A 16,239-nucleotide genomic window follows, 5' to 3' on the forward strand; every position below is an offset into this window, starting at 1 on the left:
AGCAATACAAGGTTTTAACATTTACAAAAAATACAGAAATGCCAGTGGTGGAGTTGTTGCTGTTTATATTCAGAACCACATTCCTGTAAAGATTAGAGAGGATCTCATGTTAAATACTGTTGAAGTAATATAGCTACAGGTTCATCTGCCTCGCCTAAAGCACATTCTGGTGGGAAGCTACTATAGACCACCAAGTGCTAAAAGTCACTATCTGGATAACGTGTGAAATGCTTGATAATGTATGTGCTATCAACAGGGAGGTATATTTTCTGGGTGATTTAAAAATTGACTGGCTTTCATCAAGCTGCCCACTCAAGAAAAAGCTTCAAACATTGACCAGTGCCTGCAACCTGGTTCAAATTATCAGTCAACCTACCAGGGAAGTTACAAACAGCACAGGAATAAAATCATCAACATGGATTGATCACATCTTTACTAATGCTGCAGAAATGTTCTTGAAAGCACTATCCAGATCCATCAGATGTAATGATCACAACATAGTAGTCACATCTAGGAAAAAACTAAGTTCCAAAGGCTGTGCCTAAAATAGTGTATAAGAGGTCATACAAGACGTTTTGTAGTTGATGTGTTGTTGATGTAAAGAATATTTGTTGGTCCGTGGTGTGTAAGGAGGAGCAAACAGATGTTGCACTTCACACATTTATGAAATTGCTTATCTCAGTCAATAATATGCATGCACCCACTAAGAACATGACTGTAAAAATGGTTAAATCCTCATGGATTGATGAGGAATTGAAAAATTGTATGGTTGAGAGGGATGAGGCAAAAGGAATGGCAAATAAGTCTGGCTGCACAACCGATTAGCAAATGTACGGCAAATTGATAAATCATGTAACTAAACTGAGTTAAAAGAAGAAGAAACTACACTATGGAACAAAGATAAATGGCATAAGTAATGACAATAAAAAGATTTGGAGAATCTTCAGTTACATTTTGGAAAAAAGGCAAACTCAGCTCCATCATTCATTGAATCAGATGGAGTACGGGCTGGGTAACAGGGAAAACTAGAAATTTGAGTGAAATTCAATCTGGTGCTTCTCTCCATGGGTTGATATTCTGCTCTCAGCAGAATATCGGGGAGCTGCGCAGCAGCACAGTTTAGAGGGAACATTGGTTTGTGGGATGAAAGACGATAAATTAAAGTGAAAGGGCTGTTAAATTGACCACTGAAATACTGTTGTCACCATGGCACACCACATCTGCAGTAAGTCAGTTTAAATAAGACAACCTGTGGGAAAATGTGTCACTCTGTACAGGCGTGGATGATGGAGTCACCTCATAGTAATCTGATAGTGAATGTCCCTTTACCTGTCATGCACTAGTCTTAGGGTCTAAGAGTGCCCACAGGGAAAATAAGAACGACATGTTTCATTACATGCATCACACTCTTTAACCTCTCTGGGGTATGTGGAACGGTAGCGTCCCACTTGGCCAAAAGCCAGAGAAAATGCAGAGCGCCAAATTCAAATAAATTCCTATAAAATCAAATTTTCATGAGTTCACACATGTAAGATACCAAATTAAAGCTACACGTGTTGTGAATCCAGCCAACATGTCAGATTTCAAACAGGCTTTTCGGCGAAGGAAAACGAAAAATCAAAATCAATCAAATCAAATTTTATTTGTCACATACACATGGTTAGCAGATGTTAATGCGAGTGTAGCGAAATGCTTGTGCTTCTAGTTCCGACAATGCAGTGATAACCAACAAGTAATCTAACTAACAATTCCAAAACTACTGTCTTATACACAGTGTAAGGGGATAAGGAATATGTACATAAGGATATATGAATGAGTGATGGTACAGAGCAGCATACAGTAGATGGTATCGAGTACAGTATATACATATGAGATGAGTGTGTAGACAAAGTAAACAAAGTGGCATAGTTAAAGTGGCTAGTGATACATGTATTACATAAGGATGCAGTCGATGATGTATAGTACAGTATATACATACATATGAGATGAATAATGTAGGGTAAGTAACATTATATAAGGTAGCATTGTTTAAAGTGGCTAGTGATATATTTACATCATTTCCCATCAATTCCCATTATTGAAGTGGCTGGAGTTGGGTCAGTGTCAATGACAGTGTGTTGGCAGCAGCCACTCAATGTTAGTGGTGGCTGTTTAACAGTCTGATGGCCTTGAGATAGAAGCTGTTTTTCAGTCTCTCGGTCCCAGCTTTGATGCACCTGTACTGACCTCGCCTTCTGGATGATAGCGGGGTGAACAGGCAGTGGTTCGGGTGGTTGATGTCCTTGATGATCTTTATGGCCTTCCTGTAACATCGGGTGGTGTAGGTGTCCTGGAGGGCAGGTAGTTTGCCCCCGGTGATGCATTGTGCAGTCCTTACTACCGTCTGGAGAGCCTTACGGTTGAGGGCGGAGCAGTTGCCATACCAGGCGGTGATACAGCCCACCAGGATGCTCTCGATTGTGCATCTGTAGAAGTTTGTGAGTGCTTTTGGTGACAAGCCGAATTTCTTCAGCCTTCTGAGGTTGAAGAGGCGCTGCTGCGCCTTCTTCACGACGCTGTCAGTGTGAGTGGACCAATTCAGTTTGTCTGTGATGTGTATGCCGAGGAACTTAAAACTAGCTACCCTCTCCACTACTGTAACATCGATGTGGATAGGGGGGTGTTCCCTCTGCTGTTTCCTGGAGTCCACAATCATCTCCTTAGTTTTGTTGACGTTGAGTGTGAGGTTATTTTCCTGACACCACACTCAGAGGGCCCTCACCTCCTCCCTGTAGGCCGTCTCGTCGTTGTTGGTAATCAAGCCTACCACTGTTGTGTCGTCCGCAAACTTGATGATTGAGTTGGAGGCGTGCGTGGCCACGCAGTCGTGGGTGAACAGGGAGTACAGGAGAGGGCTCAGAACGCACCCTTGTGGGGCCCCCGTGTTGAGGATCAGCGGAGAGGAGATGCTGTTGCCTACCCTCACCACCTGGGGGCGGCCCGTCAGGAAGTTCAATACCCAGTTGCACAGGGCGGGGTCGAGACCCAGGGTCTCGAGCTTGATGACGAGCTTGGAGGGTACTATGGTGTTGAATGCCAAGCTGTAGTCGATGAACAGCATTCTCACATAGGTATTCCTCTTGTCCAGGTGGGTTAGGGCAGTGTGCAGTGTGGTTGAGATTGCATCGTCTGTGGACCTATTTGGGCGGTAAGCAAATTGGAGTGGGTCTAGGGTGTCAGGTAGGGTGGAGGTGATATGGTCCTTGACTAGTCTCTCAAAGCACTTCATGATGACGGAAGTGAGTGCTACGGGGCGGTAGTCGTTTAGCTCAGTTACCTTAGCTTTCTTGGGAACAGGAACAATGGTGGCCCTCTTGAAGCATGTGGGAACAGCAGACTGGTATAGGGATTGATTGAATATGTCCATAAACACACCGGCCAGCTGGTCTGCGCATGCTCTGAGGGCGCGGCTGGGGATGCCGTCTGGGCCTGCAGCCTTGCGAGGGTTAACACGTTTACTCACCTCGGCTGCAGTGAAGGAGAGACCGCATGTTTTCGTTGCAGGCCGTGTCAGTGGCACTGTATTGTCCTCAAAGCGGGCAAAAAAGTAATTTAGTCTGCCTGGGAGCAAGACATCCTGGTCCGTGACTGGGCTGGGTTTCTTCTTGTAGTCCGTGATTGACTGTAGACCCTGCCACATGCCTCTTGTGTCTGAGCCATTGAATTGAGATTCCACGTTGTCTCTGTACTGCTTGTTTAATAGCCTTGCGGAGGGAATAGCTGCATTGTTTATATTCGGACATGTTACCAGACACCTTGCCCTGATTAAAAGCAGTGGTTCGCGCTTTCAGTTTCACGCGAATGCTGCCATCAATCCACGGTTTCTGGTTAGGGAATGTTTTAATCGTTGCTATGGGAACGACATCTTCGACGCACGTTCTAATGAACTCGCACACCGAATCAGCGTATTCGTCAATATTTCCATCTGACGCAATACGAAACATGTCCCAGTCCACGTGATGGAAGCAGTCTTGGAGTGTAGAGTCAGCTTGGTCTGACCAGCGTTGGACAGACCTCAGCGTGGGAGCCTCTTGTTTTAGCTTCTGCCTGTAGGCAGGGATCAGCAAAATGGAGTCGTGGTCAGCTTTCCCGAAAGGGGGGCGGGGCAGGGCCTTATATGCGTCGCAGAAGTTAGAGTAACAATGATCCAAGGTTTTACCACCCCTGGTTGCGCAATCGATATGCTGATAAAATTTAGGGAGTCTTGTTTTCAGATTAGCTTTGTTAAAATCCCCAGCTACAATGAATGCAGCCTCCGGATAAATGGTTTCCAGTTTGCAAAGAGTTAAATAAAGTTCGTTCAGAGCCATCGATGTGTCTGCTTGGGGGGGGGTATATACGGCTGTGATTATAATCGAAGAGAATTCTCTTGGAAGATAATGCGGTCTACATTTGATTGTGAGGAATTCTAAATCAGGTGAACAGAAGGATTTGAGTTCCTGTATGTTTCCTTCATCACACCATGTCCCGTTAGTCATGAGGCATACGCCCCCCGCCACTCTTCTTACCAGAGAGATGTATGTTTCTGTCGGCGCGATGCGTGGAGAAACCCGTTGGCTGCACCGCCCTGGATAGCGTCTTCCCAGTAAGCCATGTTTCCGTGAAGCAGAGAACGTTGCAGTCTCTGATGTCCCTCTGGAATGCCACCCTTGCTCGGATTTCGTCAACCTTGTTGTCGAGAGACTGGACATTGGCAAGAAGAATGCTGGGAAGTGGTGCGCGATGTGCCCTTTTTCGGAGTCTGACCAGAACACCGCCTCGTTTCCCTCTTTTTCGGAGTCGTTTTTTTTGGGTCGCTGCATGCGATCCATTCCGTTGTCCTGTTTGTAAGGCAGAACACAGGATCCGCGTCGCGGAAAACATATTCTTGGTCGTACTGATGGTGAGTTGACACTGATCTTATATTCAGTAGTTCGATGCTATTATCTGAGGATAGCACCTCCATAAACAAAAGAGAGAAAACATATTTTAACCCTGCAGGTGCGAAACAAAATGCAGAAATAAAAATATAAATCATGCCTTACCATTAACGAGCTTCTTCTGTTGGCACTCCAATATGTCCCATAAACACCACAAATGGTCCTTTTGTTCGATTAATTCCGTCCATATATATCCAAAATGTCCATTTATTTGGCGCATTTAATCCTAAAAACACTGGTTCCAACTTGCGCAACGTGACTACAAAATATTTCAAAAGTTACCTGTAAACTTTGCGAAAACATTTCAAACTACTTTTGTAATACAACTTTAGGTATTTTCTAAAGTAAATAATCAATAAAATTGAAGACGGGGATGATCTGTGTTCAATACAGGAAGAAAACAAACTGAAGCATGCTTTCTGGTCATGCGCCTCTATCAAACAGTACACATGAAGTGACACTCGTTCAAGATGGCCGTACTTCTTCATTACACAAAGGAATAACCTCAACCAATTTCTAAAGACTGGTGACATCCAGTGTAAGAGGTAGGAACTACAAGCAAGTCCCTTAGAAATCTGGATTCCCAATGAACACTCATTGAAAAGAGAGTGACCTCAAAAATAAAAAAATCTGAATGGTTTGTCCTCGGGGTTTCGCCTGCTACATAAGTTCTGTTATACTCACAGACATGATTCAAACCATTTTAGAAACTTCAGTGTTTTCTATCCAAATCCACTAATAATATGCATATCTTATCTTCTGGGGATGAGTAGCAGGCAGTTGAATTTGGGCATGCTTTCCATCCAAAATTCCAAATGCTGCCCCCTATCCTAGGGAAGTTAAGAGTTTATCCTATTACGCAGTTTATGTGTTTTGGTTTGTACATTTTCTGCCCGGCTGAGACGTCTGTGACTCCCACGAGTGTTCTAGCACTTTTATGATCTTCGCATTAGGGCCCACCCAAGCTCGATTATTCTCACCAATCCTGGAAAACAACAAGAATGGAAAACATTTGGCATTGTGTAAAACAGTTGGCTGGTACAACCAGGGAGTGGTGTGATGTTGGCTGATGCAAGTAGTTGCCATGGGAATCTCCCTAAGAAACGTCTTGGGCTTACATGTTCTCTCTGACCCTCGTATTGGGAGCCGTTATTTCCGAGTGGCGCAGAACCTTTATTCCATATCCAAATCCGCTTTCCGGGATTGTAAAATACTGAGCTGGGTAGGGTAAAACCACAGAAGGCTTGATGATGTGGAAAGTATGTGAGGAATGCTGCTTCACATTACAGGCATGGCTCAGCCTGCTGCTTGCTCATAGAAACAAGAGGGATGGGTGGGGTCACCACTGAAAGGCCTGTGAAACAAGATAGATTCCCACTGCACAAAGTGGTTGAACCAACTAGTTTTTCAATGTATTGTGATGTAGAATTCAGTAGCGGGACATGCGTAAAATCACTGGGGAAGACAAGCCCCCCACCCCCCAAAAAGCCATATTACAACCTATGTGTTGTGATAATTGCGTTGTTTGCTCTATAACATGTCAATTCATATGACTTGCGACCGTGATATATAGGCCTAGAGACAGAGACAATAAGAAGACATAGAAGCAGAATAAAACCAGATAGCAGCCTCTGTCCAGTGAAGTCCACAAAGCATATTGCATGTACAGCAACAGACAGTTACATCCCCTAAGCATGGCCAAGCAAGTTAATGGTTATGACATTTTCAGACCTCTAAACAACTATTGATTTAGAAACAGAGAGCGTTACCACAAGTCGCAAAGAAAACAGGAGCTGCCTCCAATATTCCAGCACCATTTCAACTTCAACATTTTAACATCATCAAATCACCTATGCTTAGTCTAATACAGTGACAACTAAAATATACCAAAACAAGTTAGTCCAATCAACGTAAGATAAATATGATGCGTCTGTCCATGGTTCTGATTTCTGTGTGTGTATGTGTGTCTGTGCATGCATGTTCGTGCAAGTAGAAAAACATGTTGACTTACCCTACTCACCCAGGGGCACAACCTTAGTCCAATGTATAAATGTATGATTGGATCAGAATCGCCGTTATAATAATTGGCCAGTACGGAGAATTAAGTAAAACTACAAGTCCATATCACTATCTCCATCCATGGCTAATTTAGAAAAGGGCCACTTTTAGCTAGCCACCGGAGGACAACACAACGAGATGTAACAATACAAGTTTTTCTTGATGTGTGCTCTGAATGGGATTTGATAGGAGTGACGACAAAATCCAAGCTGGTTTCCCCTGACACTATTTTGGGGGTTTGCCAGGACCATTCACAGTTAAACTCGCTCAGTTTAGCTCAACGCTGATTTGAAAATGTTTTATAATGCTAGCTGGCTTCCCTTGCATTCAATGCTACTGGCGGCAACAATATCATACTGGACCAGTCAGCATCAGATAGACGTAGAGAGACAGAGGGGTGCTGTTTCACTCGCTCGGATGCCTTCTCCTGTGAGATACATTCAGCCTCTTGCAAATTGTAGGAAAATAATGAAACACAGAGAAACGCCACTGGTGGAATCTATGTGGAAAAGCCAAACCAAGTCAGTGGCACAGATGGAACCTTCCATCCTTCAAATGTTGATATTTGGTTGTATTGGCAACCAAACACAATTCAATATAACTTTTGAAATACAACAAATAGCCTATTAATTTGTTGACAAGTTAACAAATTCTATGTTGGATTCACATCACCAACTCAACCAAAAATAAAGGTTAAGAATGGGATTAAGCCATTGGCTCAGACGGAACCACCCAAGCAGTAGATACATCTCCTTTAAATGGTTTCATTGTCAAACTAACACATTTCAATATTACTTTTGTAATACAGTAAATAGCCTAAAATTAAGGATATCTTACAAACTAATGTAAAATGCAACCTTAAAATTAGTAACACATCCATGGCCACATTTTGAGGTTACTGTAACTATAAATGTTTTCTTATGTAATCATATAAAACATGCATGTTCAAGATAGCATGCATAGGTCATCGCAGGTGTGTGAAGATAATAATCTGTGCAGAATCTCAAAAGGCATTGATCACTTACACCATGTACTTTTAATGTAATCTCAGCTGCAATCCAGGTCATTAGATGGAGCACAGTGATAACACATTAATCTGTTGTATAATTAAACAAAATGTCATTGTATTCCCATTTTAACTTTGCTGAGATTTTAAATGGTTGAAAGCACAGTGATAGACATTTGGGTGAATAAACCAATAATCAGACATTGTTTTTCCATTGGAATTTGGTTGTGCTTTTAGATGGTTGAAAGCATAGTGATAACACATTGGAAATTCAACCAATTTTTGGCTGTCTTTTTGATGTGGTGAATACTGTATAGGTTGTAATCTCATTGATCAACGTCTCAACCAATTATTACACAATTAACTACATTTAAATGACATGGTGTGCTCAGGGGGTTTATACAAAGACTAGGTGGGTGGCAACAGTTACATATTATTAGCAATGGATAAACAGGATAAGGTTAGTTGAATGTGTGAGATATTTGTAACAGTGTATATAGATAGGCTTAGAGGTTTTTATTAGTAGTGGAGCTGAAAACTGAGCAGTGACAGCTTGCAAAAGTGGTTTAGAAACACCAGATATTCTTTGTACTTGACTGAGAGGCTGATGATGGGCTCAATATGAGGTCTTTAGAGGGAGAGATAGTGGAGGTAGAAAAGTGGAATGATAGAGGGAGAGAGAGACAGTAGATTTCATCCACCCTCAAGGGGCAAATCGAGGTCCATGTTGAATATCTAGTGAATGTGCACACATAGAGACTCAGAGAGAGAATGTTGAGATGGGCCGATGACGTCTGCGAAATCTGATTTGCGGGTGTAATGTTTAGTGGGCTGATGGAGGCCTAGGCTGTGGAGAGCGACTCGATGATGCCCCATGGAGGGCACACAGCGCCTGGGGGAAAGCCATGTGACTCCTGCCCACCCCCACCCCTACGTCCACCACAGTCCGGTCTCAACCGGCTTGAGCTGAGCGACTTACGCACTCATGGCCTGCAGTCAGATGACCTACATACATAGACTATGTGTGTGCACCATCCATTGATTCACCCATGATCCACTGATGCTAGGTCCTTTATGGTACTGTATTATTTGACCCTGCTGGTCATCTATGAATGTTTGAACATCATGAAGAACAATCTGGCCTTAGTGGCCATACTCTCCATCCGGCACTGCCAGAAGAGGACTGGCCACGCCTCAGAGCCTGGTTCTTCTCTAGGTTTCTTCCTACTGTAGGTTCCTGCCTTTCTAGGGGGGTTTTCCTAGCCACTGTTCTTCTACATCTGCATTCCTTGCTGTTTAGGGTTTTAGGCTGGGTTTCTGTATAAGCACTTTGTGACATCTGCTGATGTAAAAAGGGCGTTATAAATACATTTGATTGATTTATTGTACCAAGCCGTGCACTCATATGTGCTAACAGTAAGATTCAAAATCAAGGATTGGAAGGGGGAAGCTACAGAATGAGTCAGAAACTCATCCATTATTGTAGCGCAGATTTCCTGCAGGACACTTGCCATGTAAGGTGTTAATCAAATTGTCAGCCCTGTCATAACTTAGAGTAAGGATACTTAGAGTAATGCCAACAGATAAGATGACTACCTTTGAGCTGCTTTCTCTTCTCAGTGAGAAAAACCTGGAAGAACTCTATCTTAACCTTTGGATGGCCCGAAGAATTGCAGTCACCCTACCAGTAACAGTAGCATCGGCAGAGAGGAGCTTTTCAAAATGAAAGCTCATCAAAAGCTACCTCAGGTCTTCCATGTCACAGGAACGTTTGAGTGGTCTGGTCATCATGACCATAAATCATGATGTAGGGAAACACATGTCCTATGATGACATCATTGATGATTTTGCCTAAAGAAAGTGCAGAAGAGGAATATTTTGATGGTAAGATTTTAATTCAAACATTAAAATGTTTACACACTTAGTAACATGTAAGATTGTATCGCAGAAGTGCATTTGTGTAAATGACTGTTTAACTAACTATGTGACATACTTTCTAGATTTCTTCCAGACAGTCCAGATAGACTGGTGGCCATGCTGATGCTGAAAATGCTCAGGCTGTAGAGGGAACCAAAGTTAATCACACAGCTGTATAAGTTTTATTTGACTATTGTGAGACATACAGTTGAAGTCGGAAGTTTAAATACACCTTAGCCAAATACATTTAAACTCAATTTTCCTGACATTTAATCCATTTAAAAATTCCCTTTTTTTATGCCAGTTAGGATCACCACTTTATTTTAATGGCCACTCCAATACCTTGACTTTTTTGTCCTTAAGCCATTTTGCTACACCTTTGGAAGTATGCTTGGGGTCATTGTCCATTTGGAAGACCCATTTGTGACCAAGCTTTAACTTCCTGACTGATGTCTTGAGATGTTGCTTCAATATATCCACATAATTTTCTTTCCTCATGATGCCATCTATTTTGTGAAGTGCACCAGTCCCTCCTGCAGCAAAGCACCCCCACAACATGATGCTGCCACCCCCGTGCTTCTCAGTCGGGATGGTGTTCTTCGGCTTGCAAGCTCCCTGTTTTCCTCCAAACATAACGATGGTCATTATGGCCAAACAGTTATATTTCTGAAACTATCCGCCGCCATTGTCGCAACCCCTATTACCAGCCTGTTCAACCTCTCTTTCATATCGTCTGAGATCCCCAAGGATTGGGAAAGCTGCCGCAGTCATCCCCCTCTTCAAAGGGGGAGACACCCTGGACCCAAACTGTTACAGACCTATATCCATCCTGCTCTGCCTATCTAAGGTCTTCGAAAGCCAAGTCAACAAACAGGTCACTGACCATCTGGAATCCCACCGTACCTTCTCCGCGGTGCAATCTGATTTCCGAGCCAGTCACGGGTGCACCTCAGCCACACTCAAGGTACTAAACAATATCATAACCGCCATCGATAAAAGACAGTACTGTGCAGCCGTCTTCATCGACCTTGCCAAGGCTTTTGACTCTGTCAATCACCATATTCTTATCGGCAGACTCAGTAGCCTCGGTTTTTCGGATGACTGCCTTGCCTAGTTCACCAATTACTTTGCAGACAGAGTTCAGTGTGTCAAATCGGAGGGCATGCTGTCCGGTCCTCTGGCAGTCTCTATGGGGGTGCCACAGGGTTCAATTCTCGGGCTGACTCTATTCTCTGTATATATCTCTGTATATATCAATGATGTTGCTCTTGCTGTGGGCGATTCCCTGATCCACCTCTATGCAGACGACACCATTCTATATACTTTCGGCCCGTCATTGGACACTGTGCTATCTAACCTCCAAACGAGCTTCAATGCCATACAACACTCCTTCCGTGGCCTCCAACTGCTCTTAAACGCTAGTAAAACCAAATGCATACTTTTCAACCGATCGCTGCCTGCACCCGCATGCCCGACTAGTATCACCACCCTGGATGGTTCCGACCTTGAATATGTGGACATCTATAAGTACCTAGGTGTCTGGCTAGACTGCAAACTCTCCTTCCAGACTCATATCAAACATCTCCAATCGAAAATCAAATCAAGAGTCGGCTTTCTATTCCGCAACAAAGCCTCCTTCACTCACGCCGCCAAGCTTACCCTAGTAAAACTGACTATCCTACCGATCCTCGACTTCGGCGATGTCATCTACAAAATTGCTTCCAACACTCTACTCAGCAAACTGGATGCAGTTTATCACAATGCCATCCGTTTTGTCACTAAAGCACCTTATACCACCCACCACTGCGACTTGTATGCTCTAGTCGGCTAGCCCTTGCTACATATTCGTCACCAGACCCACTGGCTCCAGGTCATCTACAAGTCCATGCTAGGTAAAGCTCCGCCTTATCTCAGTTCACTGGTCACGATGGCAACACCCATCTGTAGCACGCGCTCCAGCAGGTGTATCTCACTGATCATCCCTAAAGCCAACACCTCATTTGGCCGCCTTTCGTTCCAGTACTCTGCTGCCTGTGACTGGAACGAATTGCAAAAATCGCTGAAGTTGGAGACTTTCATCTCCCTCACCAACTTCAAACATCAGCTATCTGAGCAGCTAACCGATCGCTGCAGCTGTACATAGTCTATTGGTAAATAGCCCACCCATTTTCACCTACCTCATCCCCACACTGTTTTTATTTATTTACTTTTCTGCTATTTTGCACACCAATATCTCTACCTGTACATGACCATCTGATCATTTATCACTCCAGTGTTAATCTGCAAAATTGTAATTATTCGCCTACCTCCTCATTTATTTTGCACATATTGTATATAGACTCCCCTTTTTTTCTACTGTGTTATTGACTTGTTAATTGTTTACTCCATGTGTAACTCTGTGTTGTCTGTTCACACTGCTATGCTTTATCTTGGTCAGGTCGCAGTTGCAAATGAGAACTTGTTCTCAACTAGCCTACTTGGTTAAATAAAGGTGAAATAAAAAAATAAAATAAAAAATGGTTTCATCAGACCAGAGGACATTTCTCCAAAAAGTACGATCTTTGTCCCCATGTGCAATTGCATACCGTAGTCTTGCTTTTTTATGGCAGTTTTGGAGCAGTGGCTTCTTCCTTGCTGAGCGGCCTTTCAGGTTATGAAATATAGGACTCGTTTTACTGTGGATATAGATACTTTTGTACCTGTTTCCTCCACAATCTTCACAAGGTTCTTTGCTGTTGTTGTGGGTTTGATTTGCACTTTTCACACCAAAGTATGTTCATCTCTAGGAGACAGAACGCGTCTCCTTCCTGACTTGTATGACACTGCATGGTCTCATGGTGTTTATACTTGTGTACTATTCTTTGTACAGATGAACGTGGTACCTTCAAGCGTTTGGAAATTGCTCCCAAGGATGAACCAGACTTGTGGAGGTCTAGTCAGGTGTGTGCGTACTGGTAGTGAAGTCAGGTGCAGGAGAGCAGAGATTTGTGAACAGGCGCACACTTTATTGAGGCAGTGCAAAACGCACAAAACAGTCACAAGAATTATGTTTAAAAATAAACATCTTCGTGAAATACCACGGAAAAAACAAACCAGTCTGGCGCTTCAACCACAAACACGTGACACAAACAATCTTACACAAAGACATGATGTGGAACAGAGGAATAAATACATGTAGATTGGTTGGGGAATGAAAGCCAGGTGTGCAGGGAACAAGACAAAACAAATGGATACATGAAAAATGGAGCGGCGATGGCTAGAAAGCCGGTGACGTCGACTGCCGAACGCCGCCCGAACAAGGAGAGGAGCCAACTTCGGCTGAAGTCGTGACAGGTCTTCAATTTCTATTCTGAGATCTTGGCTGATTTCTTTTGATTTTCCCATGATGTCAAGCAAAGAGGCTTTGAAGGTAGGCCTTGAAATACATCCACAGGTACACCTCCAATTGACTCAATGATGTCAATTAGCCTATCAGAAGCTTCTAAAGCCATGACATCATTATCTGGCATTTACCAAGCTGTTTAAAGGCACAGTCAACTTAGTGTATGTAAACTTCTGATCCACTGGAATTGTGATAAAGTGAATAATAAGTGAAATAATCTGTCTGTAAACAATATGTTTACATTGTATAGACAAAGCTATTTGTATAATATTTTGAGGACTACACTAATTACCAGGCAGCAGAGCCAAAGCTCAGTGTTATATTTTATTATTTTCTCAATTTTATATTTTCTACAATTTCTTATGTATGTTAATGTTATATTGACTTATCTTAAGATTCTATAGAACATATTCTATTCAATAAATATTTTTTGTTGATACCTCATTCTGTTCTGTATAGGTCCACTTATTCTTAGACCAATAGATGGAGCAAACTGTTTTAAAGGAGGGAGGATTGTAGTGGGAGCACTGGGGTGTCAGGTGTGACTGTGTGGCAATAGCAAATGGTTTACATGGCTCAAAGGTCAAGTATGAGGGCCCCTTAGTAGAATTTTGCTGAGGGCCCCAGGGAGGTCAGGACCGGCTCTGCTGCCCAGTCATTTGAAGTCCATAGATTAGGGCCTAGCGAATTTATTTAAATTGACTGATTTCTTTATATGAACTGTAACGCAGTAAAACCAATAAAATGGTTGCATGTTGCACTTATATTTTTGTTTAGTAAATCAGCACCAGAGATGATAATCTGTTTCTCACATATCTAAAAAATATATTTCATAAATCTGCTATCCCTGCTCGTCACATGAGCTCTGGCTTTGATGACTGACTGACATGATGAGTATTGGAGCTTTTTAATCCTGTAACATTTTAATGTGCATGCGTGTCTGTGTCGGTCTGTCTATTTGTTTGTCTTTGGGTGTGTGTGTGCCTCACCTTTCCACATTTTGGGAATGATCGGGTTGCCATGGTAACTGAATGAATTCTGTAACAACAGCACCAGTATTTATAACAGTGTTGCGGCCCTAAGGCAGAGGTGGGTTGGTGTGTTCCAGAGAACCAAATATTTTAGCATTTTCGGGAAAGAGATGAGATTTCACTTCAGATGCAGCAGAACCTAAAATCCCTGCCCACAAATCTGATCTTGATTTCATGCCATCCTCCTTCTCTTGCGTATTATAGTCACGCCTGCTCCTGCTCTTCCCCCCTGGCGCTCGAGGGCGCTAGGCTGCCCTGCATCACGCACTCCTGTCATTATCAATTACGCACACCTGCCTTCCCTCGTCACTTACATCAGTGATATTGGACTCACATGGACTCACTCAATCACATGTTTATTACCTCCCCTATATTTGTCAGTCCCCAGCTCTGTTCCCCGCTGCTGCATTGATTGTAATTTGTCTGTGTTACCCGTGTGCTGACGCTGTCACTGTCTCGTTCTATGTCCGTTCCCTATTAAATGTTTGACTCCCCGTACTTGCTTCTCCTCTCCAGCGTCATCCCGTGACAATTATTTTCTCGTAGCTTTTCTAGACAGATGATAGTCTTGCCCTTGATCATACTACAAGAGCAACACTTGGCCTGACAGTTGGACTGACCCTGGTAAGCTGACTCTTGGTCTAACTACTGTATAAATCCTCTAGTAACTCCCCATCCCGCATGAGGGAGCGTAATTATCGACTGACACTAATTAGCATAACGCAACAGACATAAATATTCCTATTCATTAAACTCACAAGTGAAATATATTAAGACACAGATTAGCCTTTTGTTAATCACCCTGTCATCTCAGATTTTCAAAATATGCTTTACAGCCAAAGCTAGACAATTTTATCGATAGCCTAGCATAGCATTTTGTCCAGCTAGCAGCAGGTTGGTCACGGAAATCAGAAAAGCAATCAAATTAAATCGTTTACCTTTGATGAGCTTCAGATGTTTTCACTCACGAGACTCCCAGTTAGTTAATGTTCCTTTTTTCCAAAAATATTATTTTTGTAAGTGAAATAGCTCCGTTTGTTCTTCACGAAACATGACAAACTTTGTTTATAATCAATCCTCAAGGTGTTTTTCAAATATCTATTCGATAAGATATCCATCGGGACAATTGGTTTTTCAGTAGGACCGATTGGAATAATGGCTACCTCTGTATTTTACGCGAGTCACTCTGGGAGCATCAGGTGACCAGTTGCGCAATGTAGCCGCTTACGGGTATTCTTCAACATAAATGCATAAAACTACGTCACAATGCTGTAGACACCTTGGGGAATACGGAGGAAAAGTAATCTGGTTGATAGCCCATTCACTGCTCAATAGGGACGCATTGGAACGCAGCGCTTTCAGAACATGAGGCACTTCCGGATTGGATTTTTCTCAGGCCTTCACCTGCAACATCAGTTCTGTTATACTCACAGACAATATTTTTACAGTTTTGGAAACTTTAGAGTGTTTTATATCCTAAGCTGTTAATTATATGCATATTCTAGCATCTTGTCCTGACAAAATATCCAGTTTACTACGGGAACGTTATTTTTCCAAAAATGAAAATACTGCCCCCTAGTCACAAAAGGATAATAATCAACTTGTCACAATCTCACCTGCAGTCCACCAGGTTTTAAGAGCTTTATCAGGCTCTACTGAGAAGGATAATTGTATTGATGTTGGTGACTGATAACATTAATAATGATGCTTATTAAGACCTGGCACAAAGCGATATGGGGGATTTGGCTAAAGCTGCTAGTGTAAGTCTCAGTATTTAACATGGTACATGATTTAACCTCCTGCTCCTTGCTTTAAATGATTAACCACAACTAACCTTTATATTTCAACAGACTAGGAAGGCCTCAGTCATTTAGTATTGGTTGATAA

This window comes from Oncorhynchus gorbuscha, linkage group LG03 (genome assembly GCF_021184085.1).
Source record: "Oncorhynchus gorbuscha isolate QuinsamMale2020 ecotype Even-year linkage group LG03, OgorEven_v1.0, whole genome shotgun sequence".
In the NCBI taxonomy this organism is placed as follows: domain Eukaryota; kingdom Metazoa; phylum Chordata; class Actinopteri; order Salmoniformes; family Salmonidae; genus Oncorhynchus; species Oncorhynchus gorbuscha.